General features: G+C 39.5%; 1 protein-coding gene across 1 annotated transcript in view; it reads left to right on the top strand.

Annotated features, from left to right (window-relative positions):
* The window catches only part of LOC117325305 (potassium voltage-gated channel subfamily B member 2-like), a 184,738-nt gene that overhangs the window by 60,766 nt on the left and 103,031 nt on the right, over positions 1–20,941 (top strand). The gene's annotated exons all lie outside the window — the stretch shown is intronic.

The raw sequence follows: 20,941 nt of genomic DNA on the forward strand, positions 1-20,941 counted from the left end.
CGATTATGCATGCCAGATTCAATACAGTGTAATTACATATGGATATGAATGTAGTAGTTAAGAAAATGTAACAGTTCCCTATAAGGTAGGCGCATGTTTATGGTTACATGTGTATGAACGTGTCCCACTTTTCCTATTGGGAAGGCGCATGTTTATGGGTACATATGTATGAAACGTGACCCGCATTTCATATAAGGAAGGCGCATGTTTATGGGTACATATCGATGAAACTGTAACACTTTTCCCTGTAAGGAAGAGCGCGCTCCACTTTCCGTATAAGGAAGGCGCGTGTTCATGGTATATGTTTGTGTTTCACGCTCCCTTTTACATAAGAATGTTATAGATACATAAATAAATAGTAGATATTGCCCAACTTGGTAATTTTAATGTCAGTTTAACTGCGATGCGGGAATTCGCTTGAGTATACGTGTCTATGTAAATTAATATAAACAAATGTTATACTGTACAGAGAATCGTTGACTTTGAAATGGGAAACGTCACTGATGCGCGTTGATGCGTAAGACACATTAGCTATTGATGACATTCAAATTGATGTGACACAAAAGCCAGTCATGCAACGTACGTGTTGAGGGCAATCGAGTTGGAATGTTACGAGCCAACAATGTCAAGAATTCTAACAACGTGAGGAATTTCAGGTGTACTTACGATTTTAAATTAATTATTGAGATGTGATGACTCGTTCTCTTTTGACTGACATTTAACCTATTAATATTATAATAGATGATTGGCATTTTTCAGAAGTGAGATAAGTTGGATATCGTTGAAGCGTCGCATTCCAGCCTCATCCTGTCACGACTAGAAAGTGAGATGTATACCGCTAAACCATTATAACACTTAAAAAGGTCAAATTAACTGAAATTCTAAAAATCTTCTTCTTACAACCCAAATAAGGTAGAATTAAATATTCTTCATAGATGGGAGGGTCTTAAGGTGCTTTACCATAAGTGTGAATTTCCTGGCCCTGGGGTCTCACGTTTGCTCCATGGGAGGGGATAAACTTTACTATAGTTATAGGGAAATCACATTTTTGACTATCATTTGTTTCATTTGTTTTGAAATTCATTCTAAATTTGTTAACATTATCAGCATGGGATGACTGCTTAGTGGTATGCAAATGTTGGCCCTGACTGATCCCTTAGACTGATGGGTCAGGTCAAAAAGTGTCAATTAAATTTACTGAAATATTTCAAATCTCAGGTGACCGTTAAGGCCCATGGGCCTCTTGTTATAACTATATACGAAAAGATGCAAAATTAATGACACGGTCGGTGATCCTGTCAATACACCATGCCATCGTTTACCGTGTCCTTCCGCAGTTTTAGGTTGTTTTGTTTTCAAAACGAAAGACATCAAATCACTTAAAACATAAAACACAATAATTCATGTTAAATTAATTGAAATTATGTTAGTAGATGACAAAGAAAACACAATTTTCGGAATTAAACTGGACACTCTTTTTCTGGCGTATTAATATTTAACTGATGTATTGTGTGGAAAATCAGCACGTGAAACGATGTTTTCATACCGTATTCATAGTGTTTTCATGGTCAAATGTTTGTTGTTTTCACTTGGTATGTTTATATAAACAATCAGCACTCAGCATGTCAATATATAGAGGATATCGAATGGTTTACCGTTTCATGTCATGAACCTTAATCTACAAAATCCCTTATAAGAACACTCTGACCGAGACAATTACAAGTCAGAAATAGTTAAAATTGGTATTACACCATTTACCTATAGATATTGGTACTACACCATTTACCTATAGATATTGGTACTACACCATTTACCTATAGATATTGGTACTACACCATTTACCTATAGATATTGGTGTTAGACCATTTACCTATAGATATTGGTATTACACTATTTACCTATAGATATTGGTACTACACCATTTACCTATAGATATTGGTACTACACCATTTACCTATAGATATTGGTACTACACCATTTACCTATAGATATTGGTACTACACCATTTATCTATAGATATTGGTACTACACTATTTACCTATAGAGATTTATACTACACCATTTACCTATAGATATTGGTACTACACCATTTACCTATAGATATTGGTATTACACCATTTTCCTATAGATATTGGTACTACACCATTTACCTATAGATATTGGTACAACACCATTTACCTATAGATATTGGTACTACACTATTTACCTATAGATATTGGTACTACACCATTTACCTATAGATATTGGTATTACACCATTTACCTATAGATATTGGTACTACCTCATTTACCTATAGATATTGGTACTACACCATTTACATATATATATTGGTAATAAACCATTTACCTATAGATATTGGTATTACACCATTTACCTATAGATATTGGTACTACACCATTTACCTATAGATATTGGTGCTACACCATTTACCTATAGATATTGGTACTACACCATTTACCTATAGATATTGGTACTACACCATTTACCTATAGATATCGGTACTACACCATTTACCTATAGATATCGGTACTACACCATTTACCTATAGATATTGGTACTACACCATTTACCTATAGATATTGGTACTACACCGTTTACCTATTGATTTTGGTACTACACCATTTACCTATAGATATTGGTATTACACCATTTACCTATAGATATTGGTACTACACCATTTACCTAGAGATATTGGTACTACACCATTTACCTATAGATATTGGTATTACACCATTTACCTATATATATCGGTACTACACCATTTACCTATATATATTGGTACTACACCATTTACATATAGATATTAGTATTACATATTTACCTATAGATATTGGTATTACACCATTTACCTATATATATTGGTATTACACCATTTACCTATAGATATTGGTATTACACCATTTACCTATAGATATTGGTACTACACCATTTACCTATAGATATTGGTACTACACCATTTACCTATAGATATTGGTATTACACCATTTACCTATAGATATTGGTATTACACCATTTACCTATAGATATTGGTACTACACCATTTACCTATAGATATTGGTACTACACCATTTACATATAGATATTGGTATTACATATTTACCTATATATATTGGTATTACACCATTTACCTATATATATTGGTGTTACACCATTTACCTATAGATATTGGTATTACACCATTTACCTATAGATATTGGTACTACACCATTTACCTATAGATATTGGTATTACACCATTTACCTATAGATATTGGTACTACACCATTTACCTATAGATATTGGTACTACACCATTTACCTATAGATATTGGTACTACACCATTTACCTATAGATATTGGTATTACACCATTTACCTATAGATATTGGTATTACACCATTTACCTAGAGATATTGGTACTACACCATTTACCTATTGATATTGGTACTACACCATTTACCTATAGATATTGGTATTACACCATTTACCTATAGATATTGGTATTACACCATTTACCTATAGATATTGGTATTACACCATTTACCTATAGATATTGGTATTACACCATTTACCTAGAGATATTGGTACTACACCATTTACCTATAGATATTGGTACTACACCATTTACCTATAGATATTGGTATTACACCATTTACCTATATATATCGGTACTACACCATTTACCTATATATATTGGTACTACACCATTTACATATAGATATTGGTATTACATATTTACCTATAGATATTGGTATTACACCATTTACCTATATATATTGGTATTACACCATTTACCTATAGATATTGGTATTACACCATTTACCTATAGATATTGGTACTACACCATTTACCTATAGATATTGGTACTACACCATTTACCTATAGATATTGGTATTACACCATTTACCTATAGATATTGGTATTACACCATTTACCTATAGATATTGGTACTACACCATTTACCTATAGATATTGGTACTACACCATTTACATATAGATATTGGTATTACATATTTACCTATATATATTGGTATTACACCATTTACCTATATATATTGGTGTTACACCATTTACCTATAGATATTGGTATTACACCATTTACCTATAGATATTGGTACTACACCATTTACCTATAGATATTGGTATTACACCATTTACCTATAGATATTGGTACTACACCATTTACCTATAGATATTGGTACTACACCATTTACCTATAGATATTGGTACTACACCATTTACCTATAGATATTGGTATTACACCATTTACCTATAGATATTGGTATTACACCATTTACCTAGAGATATTGGTACTACACCATTTACCTATATATATTGGTACTACTGCATTTACCTATAGATATTGGTATTACACCATTTACCTATAGATATTGGTACTACACCATTTACCTATAGATATTGGTACTACACCATTTACCTATAGATATTGGTACTACACCATTTACCTATATATATTGGTAATACATCATTTGCCTATAGATATCGGTACTACACCATTTACCTATAGATATTGGTATTACACCATTTACCTATAGATATTGGTATTACACCATTTACCTATATATATTGGTATTACACCATTTACCTATATATATTGGTATTACACCATTTACCTATAGATATTGGTACTACACCATTTACCTATAGATATTGGTATTACACCATTTACCTATAGATATTGGTACTACACCATTTACCTATAGATATTGGTACTACACTGCTATATTACAGTGACCACCAATATATTATATGTTATATGTACTGATGAGCTGTACAGCTCAAGGTCAATAAATTAATGAAAAGAAAACTCTCTACTGCTGCTTAGTTCATAAACAAGAATGAATCCTTGGGGAGTTGGGAGAACAATTAAACTCGGCACCGAGGTGTTATTGATATTGAAAGATCAAAAACCCTAATGTGTATCTTAATTATCAGAAAGACTCCCCATGGACACCGACTTCTAAGCAGTATGATATTTATGCTCACAGCCCTATAATATTTACAAAAAAGAAGGACTGTTACCGACTCGTCTTCAATACTTTGTAAGATGAAAATGTCATGAATTGGTTCCAAAACGTGATGTATTTTGGTTACGTATTAGTCTCAAATAATGACTACAACGGAGATTTCTTCTTCGTTCAGAACTGAGTTACATTTAGAAATGAAAACAAAACTGGGTCGTACAGGGGAATATGTGTATTATTGGTGATGGAAACGAGATGTGTGCGATAGATACTGTGTGTCGGTTGATATGTAATAACACAATTGGTGACGTTGTGTGCACGAGGTGTGGACGAGGTGTGCATAGTGTCCTAGGTACGTTGTGCGAACGAATTGTCTCCTTACATCGAATCATAACGCTCGTAACCTTGTAAACAATTTGGGGTTTTGAACACTGATACATATGTCCACACGTCGTATAGAACGGAAGGTGTTGTATTCCCGACGATAAATTCCTCCCCGTTCTCTGTCTCGACGTTCATGACTGGCTAGTTTTGTCTGACCTGAACACCATTCTACACCAGGTATGGGTATTTGGGACCGATCCGTAACAATTTCTGCTGAACTAGCTTTAAATTTTTGAAGACTAATCCGTAACGTAAACGAAATTGTTTCCTTTGTTTTTTGTAAATATTTGTTTTCTTGTGAATCTTTATTTTTTTGTAAATCTTTGTTTTTGTAAGTATGCTTAAAAGTGGATAGCACTGTCTGTCACGACAGTGAACCTGGTCAATGAAAAAAACCAGCTCATACAGTCATGTCTGATTGACTCTACATAAAGATCGCCCCCTCGTCGTCCATGAAGACATATCTCATGGCGATTTCCTAGAGAATTTGCCATCAATTTCCATACCATTTGTTTCCGAAACATAAAATGAATCCCGGTATCATAACCTAATTATTTGGATCCATAAACTACCCAAGATAGCCAGCCAGATGCTCAAGTTTTACTGTCGGTCATCCATCTGAGATTTAGTGTTCAGTGTCCATTACACTACCAGTGTCCAACACCACGTGTCCATTACTCTACCAGTGTCAGACATCACGTGTCCATCACCCTACCAGTGTCCAACATCACGTGTCCATTACTCTACCAGTGTCAGACATCACGTGTCCATTACCCTACCAGTGTCCAACACCAAGTGTCCATTACTCTACCAGTGTCAGACATCACGTGTCCATTACTCAACCAGTGTCCAACATCACGTGTCCATCACCCTACCAGTGTCCAACATCAAGTGTCCATTTCCCTATCAGTGTCCAACATCACGTGTCCATTTCCCTACCAGTGTCCAACACCAAGTGTCCATTACTCTACCAGTGTCAGACATCATGTGTCCATTACCCTACCAGTGTCAGACATCACGTGTCCATTACCCTACCAGTGTCAGACATCACGTGTCCATTACCCAACCAGTGTCCAACACCATGTGTCCATCACCCTACCAGTGTCCAACACCATGTGTCCATCACCCTACCAGTGTCCAACATCATGTGTCCATTACCCAACCAGTGTCCAACACCATGTGTCCATTACCCAACCAGTGTCCAACACCATGTGTCCATCACCCTACCAGTGTCCAACATCAAGTGTCCATTTCCCTACCAGTGTCCAACACCAAGTGTCCATTACCCAACCAGTGTCCAACACCATGTGTCCATCACTCTACCAGTGTTCAACAGTCCTTGTCCGTCATCCTACTATTGTCCCACAGTCCGTGTTCGTCACTCTACTATTGTCCAACAGTCATTGTCCCTCATCCTACTATTGTCCAACAGTCCTTGTCCGTCATCCTACTATTATCCAACAGTCCTTATCCGTCATCCTACTATTGTCCAACAGTCACTGTCCGTCATCCTACTATTGTCCAACAGTCCATGTTCGTCACCTTACTATTGTCCAACAGTCATTGTCCGTCACACTTCTATTGTCCAACCGTCCTTGTCCGTCATCCTACTATTGTCCAACAGTCCATATCCGTCATCCTACTATTGTCCAACAGTCCATGTTCGTCACCCTACTATTGTCCAACAGTCCTTGTCCGTCATCCTACTATTATCCAACAGTCCTTATCCGTCATCCTACTATTGTCCAACAGTCATTGTCCGTCATCCTACTATTGTCCAACAGTCCATGTTCGTCATCATACTATTGTCCAACAGTCCATGTTCGTCATCCTACTATTGTCCAACAGTCCTTGTCCGTCACACTTCTATTGTCCAACCGTCCTTATCCGTCATCCTACTATTGTCCAACAGTCATCGTCTGTCATCCTACTATTGTCCAACAGTCCATGTTCGTCATCCTACTATTGTCCAATAGTCCTTGTCCGTCACACTTCTATTGTCCAACCGTCCTTATCCGTCATCCTACTATTGTCCAACAGTCATCGTCCGTCATCCTACTATTGTCCAACAGTCCATGTTCGTCATTCTACTATTGTCCAATAGTCCTTGTCCGTCACACTTCTATTGTCCAACCGTCCTTATCCGTCATCCTACTATTGTCCAACAGTCATCGTCAGTCATCCTACTATTGTCCAACAGTCCTTGTCCGTCATCCTACTATTGTCCAACAGTCCTTGTCCGTCATCCTACTATTGTCCAACAGTCCATGTTCGTCACCCTACTATTGTCCAACAGTCCTTGTCCGTCATCCTACTATTATCCAACAGTCCTTATCCGTCATCCTACTATTGTCCAACAGTCATTGTCCGTCATCCTACTATTGTCCAACAGTCCATGTTCGTCATCCTACTATTGTCCAACACTCCATGTTCGTCATCCTACTATTGTCCAACAGTCCTTGTCCGTCACACTTCTATTGTCCAACCGTCCTTATCCGTCATCCTACTATTGTCCAACAGTCATCGTCTGTCATCCTACTATTGTCCAACAGTCCATGTTCGTCATCCTACTATTGTCCAATAGTCCTTGTCCGTCACACTTCTATTGTCCAACCGTCCTTATCCGTCATCCTACTATTGTCCAACCGTCCTTGTTCGTCACCCTACTATTGTCCAACAGTCCATGTTCGTCACCCTACTATTGTCCAACAGTCCTTGTCCGTCATCCTACTATTATCCAACAGTCCTTATCCGTCATCCTACTATTGTCCAACAGTCATTGTCCGTCATCCTACTATTGTCCAACAGTCCATGTTCGTCATCCTACTATTGTCCAACAGTCCATGTTCGTCATCCTACTATTGTCCAACAGTCCTTGTCCGTCACACTTCTATTGTCCAACCGTCCTTATCCGTCATCCTACTATTGTCCAACAGTCATCGTCCGTCATCCTACTATTGTCCAACAGTCCATGTTCGTCATCCTACTATTGTCCAATAGTCCTTGTCCGTCACACTTCTATTGTCCAACCGTCCTTATCCGTCATCCTACTATTGTCCAACAGTCATCGTCAGTCATCCTACTATTGTCCAACAGTCCTTGTCCGTCATCCTACTATTGTCCAATAGTCCTTGTCCGTCACACTTCTATTGTCCAACCGTCCTTATCCGTCATCCTACTATTGTCCAACAGTCCATGTTCGTCATCCTACTATTGTCCAACAGTCCATGTTCGTCATCCTACTATTGTCCAATAGTCCTTGTCCGTCACACTTCTATTGTCCAACCGTCCTTATCCGTCATCCTACTATTGTCCAACAGTCATCGTCCGTCATCCTACTATTGTCCAACAGTCCATGTTCGTCATCCTACTATTGTCCAATAGTCCTTGTCCGTCACACTTCTATTGTCCAACCGTCCTTATCCGTCATCCTACTATTGTCCAACAGTCATCGTCAGTCATCCTACTATTGTCCAACAGTCCTTGTCCGTCATCCTACTATTGTCCAACAGTCCTTGTCCGTCATCCTACTATTGTCCAACAGTCCATGTTCGTCACCCTACTATTGTCCAACAGTCCTTGTCCGTCATCCTACTATTGTCCAACAGTCCTTGTCCGTCATCCTACTATTGTCCAACAGTCATTGTTCGTCAACTTACTATTGTCCAACAGTCATTGTCCGTCATCCTACTATTGTCCAACAGTCCATGTTCGTCACCCTACTATTGTCCAACATTCCTTGTCCGTCATCCTACTATTATCCAACAGTCCTTATCCGTCATCCTACTATTGTCCAACAGTCCTTGTCCGTCATCCTACTATTGTCCAACAGTCATTGTCCGTCATCCTACTATTGTCCAACAGTCATTGTCCGTCATCCTACTATTGTCCAACAGTCCATGTTCGTCATCCTACTATTGTCCAACAGTCATTGTCCGTCATCCTACTATTGTCCAACAATTCGTGTCCATCACCCTACAAGTGTCCAACAGTCTCAGTCACCTTTACCGGTGTCAACTAGTCATCGGAATAAAACTGTCCTTTCTAACTGATTTTCAAAAACAAAATGTTTCAAAAGTGGTAAGAACGCGAAGCTAGAACTAGAAACCGAAACGTGCAAGGAACATAATGAAATCACAATCTATAAATAACTTTAGGACTGTAGGAGGTTTTACTAACTGGTGTCCTCCAAAGTGAACTATCTTCGCGATACTTGAAACCAGACTTCGGACGTGACATACAGAACACGTTGGACTCCCTGAACCTATAACTTACTGTATGAGTAATGGTTTATATAATGTAACACTGCGATTCCTTCTACAAAGACCGCCTCTATATTGAGAAATCAGATGTCAAGATTAATATGAATCAATAGTTTCTCCTCATAGCTGTGGCACAAAGTCAACAATGACATGTAAATTTTCTCTTTGTATAGCTGGATATTGATTATATTGATAGTTACCGTTTTATATCGGGTACATGTAGTGTGACTATTATTTAAACCCATTTCGTTCTTTTGTGATTCCGCAAGCCGAGTCCCTACCAATATCATTAATCTAAAGCACAGTCCAAAGGATTTAGATCCACAAGCTCGGTTACTTTGTCAGATACATGTGGTATTCTGTTCCACAATATTTCCCAAGTTTCTCGTCAATAACCTATGCCGCTACGGACGCCTTACGGCTGGACATTTTGAAGTCGACTGTTTATTAGTAAAGTCTCTCGTGCTTTGTCCAGTAAATGGGCCCTATTCGCTTCTTTACTTGGCGATCTTTCCTTTACCGCATTTATAGAAAATCTCGGATTCTAAATATATGCTACAGCAGAGGCAAATACTCGCTACAGGCTCTAAAATTGGTCGTAACCTTCAAATGACCTTGTGTAAGACGTCGTGCACATTCTAACAACTTAACACTGTATGAGGACTCTACCACGTCATGACGATCTTGTCATCAAAACTCAAATAACAAAATCAAATCAAATCAATATTGTCTTCAAGTGTAGGAAATTCTTTAAGTTGTATATGATTGAAAGATAACACACATGATATACATGATTGGTATTGTTTTTTAATGAAAATACTTTTAATATTTTATTATCCCCATGGTCAATATGCTGCGGCGAACGTGTCAACAATGAAGACAACGAAATTTATCAACAGTAGTAAAACGATTAAATATATCATGTGTTGATAGATTAAAAATGTCAATCTTTACATACGGATCTGATTTCATTCCTCAACCCGCGGTGTTTACATAGCCCAGCTGGTTCGATATCTAATGCCTTGTTCCCGTTATGCCGACTTATGACGGGGGACTGGGAACGTTTTAGCATTAAGTTGGACGAGTTTGTTGTATAAGTATAAAGTTGGGCGAGTTTGTTGTATAAGTATAAAGATGGACGTGTTTGTTGTATAAGTATAAAATTGGACATGTTTGTTGTATAAAGTATAAAGTTGGACGTGTTTGTTGTTATAGTATAAAGTTGGACGTGTTTGTTGTATAAGTATAAAGTTGGACGAGTTTGTTGTATAAGTATAAAGTTGGACGAGTTTGTTGTATAAGTATAAAGATGGACGAGTTTGTTGTATAAGTATAAAGATGGACGTGTTTGTTGTATAAGTTGGACATGTTTGTTGTTATAGTATAAAATTGGACATGTTTGTTGTATAAAGTATAAAGTTGGACGTGTTTGTTGTTATAGTATAAAGTTGGACGTATTTGTTGTTATAGTATAAAGTTGGACGTGTTTGTTGTTATAGTATAAAGTTGGACGTGTTTGTTGTTATAGTATAAAGTTGGACGTGTTTGTTGTATAAGTATAAAGTTGGACGTGTTTGTTGTATAAGTATAAAGTTGGACGTGTTTGTTGTATAAGTATAAAGTTGGACGTGTATAAGTATGACGTTTGTCTAGATTAATGCTCATTGTTATGACTGATAAGTTTTGTCTCCCTTACGACGAAGTCGCGAAGCGAGATATGGTGTTATTTTCCCCTGGCAACGACAACATTTCACTTCAAAGTTTTGCGTTTAGTTCAGGTACTCAAAAGTCCAAATTAAATCAAAGTTTTAATATAGGTATCACACACACAGTGGACAACGCAGTCTTTATTTACGGAATATGATTCTGGAATCCAGGTTTTCGTGAAATATGGAATTTAAAGATTTGTGTTTAGCTCATTTTCTCAAAAAGTATCAAATTTTATTTCAACCAAATCTGAAATATAATGGTATTGTATTAAGGACATATCAACGTATCCTACAGATTGCATGAAGTTTAATATTTGCTTTATTTTTTTTTTTTTTTTTTTTTTTTGTTAAAAACTTAGATTTTGAGAAATTGGTGTAAAATCTGTATTGCTTCTCCAATAGATAACCAAATAGCCAAATAGGTATGTGAATACATTCATAATTCAGATATATTTTCTTCTCACTTTTCAGATAGAGTGAGTTTAAGGTACAAATGACATACTTATGTCAATTTTAAGAATTAGAGATTTTGCGTATTTTGATATTTGTTTTGCAAAGCATCAATATTTACATGTATACATGTCTATATAAGTGTATACGGTGGGCTTCCATATTATCAAGTGGGGGTGGGGTTTTTCCGGAAAAAAAATACTAAAAAAAATGGAGTTTGATTACAATTAACATGTACATTATGTACAATACTGACAATGCGAGTCATATAATTACGTGTGTAACAGTTAGCGAAACTGGGTCACAGGTCTGACGATAAACAGAGTCGTATTGCATGCTTACCGGGAGTTGTCAGCTCCTAATCGAGTATTCGCTAGTTAGCGGAGATGAAACCAACTTGAATCATGACGGTATTCAGGAGCCACAGCCGTTAAATTAGCCATATCGAAGATGGATGTTCTACACATAGGCCAGGCATGTTGCCGGGTCGGCCATTTTACCGGAAGGAGGAACGAGGTGTGAAAGGTAGATTCTGATTGGTCCATAGTCCGCTAATCGTATCCGCAGACACATTGGCGGGACTTATAAAAGCTCGTGTATTGCACGTTCAAATCAGTCTGGAGGCTTGAAAACAGCCTAACAGGTGAGTGCTTAGGAGAGGCCCTGCCTTTCCATTCACCACTATAATATGGGGTAGAATATTTACCCACCCCGGCTTGTCCGGGTAGGGCTAGCCTTACTAGCCCAAGTAACAATGTTGGTTCCGATTTATTAGGCTAACAGTCTGCTCATAATATAAAATAGGAATTATATTCATTTATAGGAATGACATTGTAAATCAGAGAAGAGATTAATTTCAGGAAAAATATAATATAAGGGCAAGCATCCAAACGGAACTGCCCAGATCGGACCGGAAGTTAGATATAAGTTGGGAAAGTTTAAAGATATGAAAAGTTAGGGTGGTTTGTCACTCCGCCAACTTAGCGGGTTGGGAAGGGAGGAAATTAAAACCAGACTCAAGATGTAGACATTGTATAAAGTTAGGAAAAATGTACCAGACGTTAGCCCTGTATATTTTGTATAAATTGTAAATATATTCGATGTGTATACTACAGTAATTATCTGAGGATATGTCGAACGCGCCTTTAACATTAGAGTATAAAGGGCGATAACTGTGTATAGTAGAAACCGCATAACTGCCTTCTTAGTGATTTTAAAAGCCAATATGGTATAACAGATATAGCACTTACCTCTTTTTGTATATATATAATCTCGTTACATGTTAAGTTTTAGAGAAGTTTATTAAATGTTGAAACTTACTTGGGACTTTTAGTATTATTTCCCGTGGCATCCCGCCGGAATGGATATTGAACCACGGTAGCGTGGGAGGGGTGAGAAATGGACACAGACAATTGAACGATCAAACAGTAAACACAACGCGAGGTACACTTTAGTCCACTATCATCGGGACCGTGTCCATTTGCTGCTACCCCACGCTACTACACGTGTAATTCTGGTCTCTGAAGAGTCATAGCAATCGATTTCAAAGTCAGATTTTCAAAACGAACTTAATCTTAAGTGTTAATGTAAAATGGCAAAAGTACGACGAATGTTAGCAAAAAAAGTACAGACCTCGGCCACTTGGAGGGGGAGGGGGAGGGGGAGGGACGGAAAAAAATATCAGGTGTTGGAATTCACGTACTGTACGGAATTACGTACCCATGTTCTACAGACCTTGGTATGTGGGACAATGTGTACCATGTACGTATAATAACCTAGTACAGTTCGTATGATAACTAATATTGTAATGGTGCACATCCCCAAGGAAATGTTGAACTGAATTTCTGGAATTTGTCGAACAATACCACCCCTTGTTAATCAATAATCGAACAAACTATTGCTGACTAACCAAGGAGATACACATCGGCAAAGCTGACGTATTACAAACTCCGAATACATCAAAAAATAAACACCAAACAGACACAACATTGTTATCTGTTGCGTCATCAATAAAACCATATATCGAAAAGGTAGGCCCACTCAACAATGCCATTCATGAATATTTGAAAGCAAATTAATTGGAAATTGGAGTTTTGGCCTTCAAGCACAAGTATGTGATGCTATATCGAATTGATTATAAAGTTCGTGAGATATAGATCGATCTCTAGGCGCATCTATTTCTGGATAAATATGCAACGTCGACGGAATGGTATGATATCATCAATGTTTATATAAATACCTCTAGGTATTCATTGTTGAAATGTGTAATTCTCGGCTGTTCTAGTTCTGACGGTAGTCTTCCTGATCATCGGGTGTCAACTCGTTAAGGAAGTTTTGAAATGCACCTCCACAACGGTGAGTTACTATATGTGATTTCTCTAATCTGTTTCCCTGTTGTAATTTTCACAATTGACTATATGAATACATAATGTCAGTTTATTTATGGGAAATCTTACTGTAATACAATCAATGGGTATTACGATTAGTTTGCCATCGGACAATTGACTCGAACATAAGGATACATGTCATAAGAAAAATAGTGTGATGAAAATGTTTATGTGAAACTTGTGCCAGTCAAGTCTTTTGTCACCTGTTAATACCAGTTGGATGCCATTTCATTTCTTCTTCAAATCATTAAATAAATATAAGCTTTATCTATTTCGCATCATTTACGAGACAAGTTATATCAACTAACTGGCATATTAATCACGTTTGTTAGTTCGGATAAAAGTGCACGTGGGGTCTTAGTGTAGGTGAAAGGCGAGTGTTTACCTATTCCACCCGACCGCCCTAATCAGTACTTGTTAACAGTTTTGGTGAGGACAATAACAGGATTGTCCTGATGGACAGCTGACAAACAATATAGTTTACTGACACAAATGACAGATTACTTCCAGACTATCAATATTAAACATAAAACAAATAGTAAACATTTAACAATAGTAAATATTTTCAATAGTAAACATATCAATTGTAAACATGACGGCGATGGTAAACATCCTACAAATACCATGTTAAATGGTATCATTGATAGCGACATTAAGGTGTTGTAAATCCTGGAGTTTTTGGTTGATTCGTACATGTTCTATGTCGATTTGTGCAGAGGTTTTTTTCACATTGAAAGCGTGTTCCTAAATCAAATAAACAGGATCTAGTTCCCTATTCAATCCGTCTATACTGTGTCACTACAGTCGTGTATTCGTGTTTCTGATCAAACGTCACAGTTGACGACCGTTTCCATTAACGTTCCAGGAATAAGCACGTCTCTACTACTAGTATGTTAATGTTGTATAACATATATATACAATTGATTCGATTATTACCGTTATAAATTCACCAACCATTTCTCTGCATACTTGATTAATGTGCCATGCTGACAATCTTTATGTGATGACATTTACTTAACTAACGGTCGGTATTTAGGGCAACCCAAAACTTATAAATATATTAAATTTTCATACTTTTTAAAACTGTCTTTGGTTACCTTTTTCCTGGAAATTCCTCCTTCACTTCAAGGAGCATCATTAAAAGCTAACTATGCAGAACATTTGGGTACAGTATCAAATCGTGGCCAGTCATGCGGAGCCCATTGCACGCAGTGATCAGTTTTAATTATTCATTAGTTTAGCTGTGTATGGTACTGTCCAACCAATCAGCCATACATTTTAATCCATTATTAATTTATGGCATTATGACTAGGAACGAGTTTAAAATAGATTACAGACAAAAGGCCGATCGTCTCAATTTACACGTGCATTGTTAGCTTATTTGCTTGTCTCGGATGACACAGTGAAGACTCGGCTGTTAATAATGACAGTACGGGACAGTTGTTGGAACAGTATACAATTATTGACTGGGGCTGAGGGCAACAGCGATTTTGATAATACCAAAGATCCTGACTATTGCCCTACGTAACCGACGCGAAGCGGAGGGCAATAGTCAGGGTTAACGGTGCTAAAAAATCACTGTGTCCCTCAGCCCCAGTCAATAGCTGTTTTGTTATTCAAGACTTACTTCTATCTGCTGTAATGTTGAGAACACAACACTAAAATGAATGTGCTGAAGTTTTCGACATTGTAAGTTAGCAGATCATCCAATGTTAATGTTGTAGACTATTGGAATTGGCAAAATAATCTTCCAGCATCCTAACAATAACCTTGATTACGTTGGCAGTGTTTTTGCGGTCCTTGTCATTCAATATTTTGTCAAATGTTATTCATCGTAAGAAGTAAATCGGGTTGAACCTTTCATGCTTGTTTACACCAGAATCAGGAACCAGCTGGCATACGTCAATATTTTGTGCATGGTCCCGCAGACGCTTGAAACATCATCCAATCAAATTGCAAGTTTAATCCGGATCGCAAAAAATTTCAATGTAAATGTAAACTTTATAGATGATTCCTCTATTCCCATGGCAAGCTTGTTAGACTTGTAACACATAATAAATTAACAAACACCAAATTGAATTGAAATAAGGCCGTTTTATTAACGACGTAAGGATATCAATAATGTATATATACATTTTACATACATTGTTACATCAAGTCTAAGATGGGGATATGCAATATTTATTTTACAACAATTGCGAAACAGGTTATATTAACTTATATTAATCACGCTTGTTGGCTCGGATGGCAGTACGCTGGGGGTCTTACTGTGGGAGAAAACCGGCGTACCCGGAGAAAACCACGTGGTCGGGCAGGTGACCCTATACCTTTTCACGTCCGATTGGGGAGTTACCACTGTGCCACCCGACCACCCACGCGAGAAATAAGAAATGCTACAACATTGGCATCACACGAGGTCGGAAAGTAAAAATTAAAAGAGCGCGCCAGGGAAGCTGTTTTCTGTTTGCTACATAAAATAGCGAAACTGATGCTTATTTTTTGTTATAGTTTGTATAGGGAGTTTAACAACCTTATATAACAATCTTTATTACGACAGTATGTGGCAGCTGTCGGGACAGTCATTATTAAGCCAATATGGGACAGTTGTCAAGACTGCAATTATTACGACATCACGGAACAGTTGTAAGGGCAAACACTATTACGATAGTACGTGGCAGTTGTCGGGACAGTCATTATTACCACAGTACGGGACAGTTGTCGGGACAGTCATTATTACCACAGTACGGGACAGTTGTCGGGACAGTCATTATTACCACAGTACGGGACAGTTGTCGGACAGTCATTATTACCACAGTACGGGACAGTTGTCGGGACAGTCATTATTACCACAGTACGGGACAGTTGTCGGACAGTCATTATTACCACAGTACGGGACAGTTGTCGGGACAGTCATTATTATCACAGTACGGGACAGTTGTCGGGACAGTTGTCGGGACAGTCATTATTACCACAGTACGAGACAGTTGTCGGACAGTCATTATTACCACAGTACGGGACAGTTGTCGGGACAGTCAACATTACCACAGTACGGGACAGTTGTCGGGACAGTCATTATTACCACAGTACGGGACAGTCGTCGGGACAGTCATTATTACTACAGTACGGGACAGTTGTCGGGACAGTCATTATTACCACAGTACGGGACAGTCGTCGGGACAGTCATTATTACCACAGTACGGGACAGTTGTCGGGACAGTCATTATTACCACAGTACGGGACAGTTGTCGGGACAGTTGTCGGGACAGTCATTATTACCACAGTACGGGACAGTTGTCGGGACAGTCATTATTACCACAGTACGGGACAGTCGTCGAGACAGTCATTATTACCACAGTACGGGACAGTTGTCGGGACAGTCATTATTACCACAGTACGGGACAGTCGTCGGGACAGTCATTATTACCACAGTACGGGACAGTTGTCGGGACAGTCATTATTACCACAGTACGGGACAGTTGTCGGGACAGTTGTCGGGACAGTCATTATTACCACAGTACGGGACAGTTGTCGGGACAGTCATTATTACCACAGTACGGGACAGTCGTCGGGACAGTCATAATTACCACAGTACGGGACAGTTGTCGGACAGTCATTATTACCACAGTACGGGACAGTTGTCGGGACAGTCATTATCACCACAGTACGGGACAGTTGTCGGGACAGTCATTATTACCACAGTACGGGACAGTTGTCAGGACAGTCATTATTACCACAGAACGGGACAGTTGTCGGACAGTCATTATTACCACAGTACCGGACAGTTGTCGGGACAGTCATTATTACCACAGTACGGGACATTTGTCGGACAGTCATTATTACCACAGTACCGGACAGTTGTCGGGACAGTCATTATTACCACAGTACGGGACATTTGTCGGACAGTCATTATTACCACAGTACCGGACAGTTGTCGGAACAGTCATTATTACCACAGTACGGGACATTTGTCGGACAGTCATTATTACCACAGTACGGGACAGTTGTCGGGACAGTCATTATTACCACAGTACGGGACAGTTGTCGGACAGTCATTATTACCACAGTACGGGACAGTTGTCGGACAGTCATTATTACCACAGTACGGGACAGTTGTCGGGACAGTTGTCGGGACAGTCATTATTACCACAGTACGGGACAGTTGTCGGGACAGTCATTATTACCACAGTACGGGACAGTTGTCGGACAGTCATTATTACCACAGTACGGGACAGTTGTCGGGACAGTCATTATTACCACAGTACCGGACAGTTGTCGGGACAGTCATTATTACCACAGTACGGGACAGTTGTCAGGACAGTCATTATTACCACAGTACGGGACAGTTGTCGGGACAGTTGTCGGGACAGTCATTATTACTACAGTACGGGACAGTTGTCGGGACAGTTGTCGGGACAGTCATTATTACTACAGTACGGGACAGTTGTCGGGACAGTCATTATTACCACAGTACGGGACAGTTGTCGGGACAGTCATTATTACCACAGTACGGGACAGTTGTCGGGACAGTCATTATTACCACAGTACGGGACAGTTGTCGGGACAGTTGTCGGGACAGTCATTATTACCACAGTACGGGACAGTTGTCAGGACAGTCATTATTACCACAGTACGGGACAGTTGTCGGGACAGTTGTCGGGACAGTCATTATTACCACAGTACGGGACAGTTGTCAGGACAGTCATTATTACCACAGTACGGGACAGTTGTCGGGACAGTCATTATTACCACAGTACGGGACAGTTGTCGGGACAGTTGTCGGGACAGTCATTATTACCACAGTACGGGACAGTTGTCGGGACAGTCATTATTACCACAGTACGGGACAGTTGTCGGACAGTCATTATTACCACAGTACGGGACAGTTGTCGGGACAGTCATTATTACCACAGTACCGGACAGTTGTCGGGACAGTCATTATTACCACAGTACGGGACAGTTGTCAGGACAGTCATTTTTACCACAGTACTGGACAGTTGTCGGGACAGTCATTATTGCCACAGTACGGGACAGTTGTCGGGACAGTCATTATTACCACAGTACCGGACAGTTGTCGGGACAGTCATTATTACCACAGTACCGGACAGTTGTCGGGACAGTCATTATTACCACAGTACGGGACAGTTGTCGGGACAGTCATTATTACCACAGTACCGGACAGTTGTCGGGACAGTCATTATTACCACAGTACCGGACAGTTGTCGGGACAGTCATTATTACCACAGTACGGGACAGTTGTCGGGACAGTCATTATTACCACAGTACCGGACAGTTGTCGGGACAGTCATTATTACCACAGTACCGGGACAGTTGTCGGGACAGTCATTATTACCACAGTACGGGACAGTTGTCGGGACAGTCATTATTACCACAGTACCGGACAGTTGTCGGGACAGTCATTATTACCACAGTACCGGACAGTTGTCGGGACAGTCATTATTACCACAGTACGGGACAGTTGTCGGGACAGTCATTATTACCACAGTACCGGACAGTTGTCGGGACAGTCATTATTACCACAGTACCGGACAGTTGTCGGGACAGTCATTATTACCACAGTACCGGACAGTTGTCGGGACAGTCATTATTACCACAGTACCGGACAGTTGTCGGGACAGTCATTATTACCACAGTACGGGACAGTTGTCGGGACAGTCATTATTACCACAGTACCGGACAGTTGTCGGGACAGTCATAATTACCACAGTACGGGACAGTTGTCGGGACAGTCATTATTACCACAGTACCGGACAGTTGTCGGGACAGTCATTATTACCACAGTACCGGACAGTTGTCGGGACAGTCATTATTACCACAGTACGGGACAGTTGTCAGGACAGTCATTATTACCACAGTACTGGACAGTTGTCGGGACAGTCATTATTACCACAGTACGGGACAGTTGTCGGGACAGTCATTATTACCACAGTACGAGACAGTTGTCGGGACAGTCATTATTACCACAGTACGAGACAGTTGTCGGACAGTCATTATTACTACAGTACGGGACAGTTGTCGGGACAGTCATTATTACCACAGTACGAGACAGTTGTCGGACAGTCATTATTACCACAGTACGGGACAGTTGTCGGGACAGTCATTATTACCACAGTACGGGACAGTTGTCGGGACAGTCATTATTACCACAGTACGAGACAGTTGTCGGGACAGTCATTATTACCACAGTACGAGACAGTTGTCGGACAGTCATTATTACTACAGTACGGGACAGTTGTCGGGGCAGTCATTATTACCACAGTACGGGACAGTTGTCGGGACAGTCATTATTACCACAGGACGGGACAGTTGTCGGACAGTCATTATTACCACAGTACGTGACAGTTGTCGGACAGTCATTATTACCACAGTACCGGACAGTTGTCGGGACAGTCATTATTACCACAGTACCGGACAGTTGTCGGGACAGTCATTATTACCACAGTACGGGACAGTTGTCGGGACAGTCATTATTACCACAGTACCGGACAGTTGTCGGGACAGTCATTATTACCACAGTACCGGACAGTTGTCGGGACAGTCATTATTACCACAGTACCGGACAGTTGTCGGGACAGTCATTATTACCACAGTACGGGACAGTTGTCGGGACAGTCATTATTACCACAGTACGGGACAGTTGTCGGGACAGTCATTATTACCACAGTACGGGACAGTCGTCGGGACAGTCATTATTACCACAGTACGGGACAGTTGTCGGGACAGTCATTATTACCACAGTACGGGACAGTTGTCGGGACGGTCATTATTAC

Source organism: Pecten maximus, chromosome 4, assembly GCF_902652985.1.
Source record: "Pecten maximus chromosome 4, xPecMax1.1, whole genome shotgun sequence".
NCBI classification, from domain to species: domain Eukaryota; kingdom Metazoa; phylum Mollusca; class Bivalvia; order Pectinida; family Pectinidae; genus Pecten; species Pecten maximus.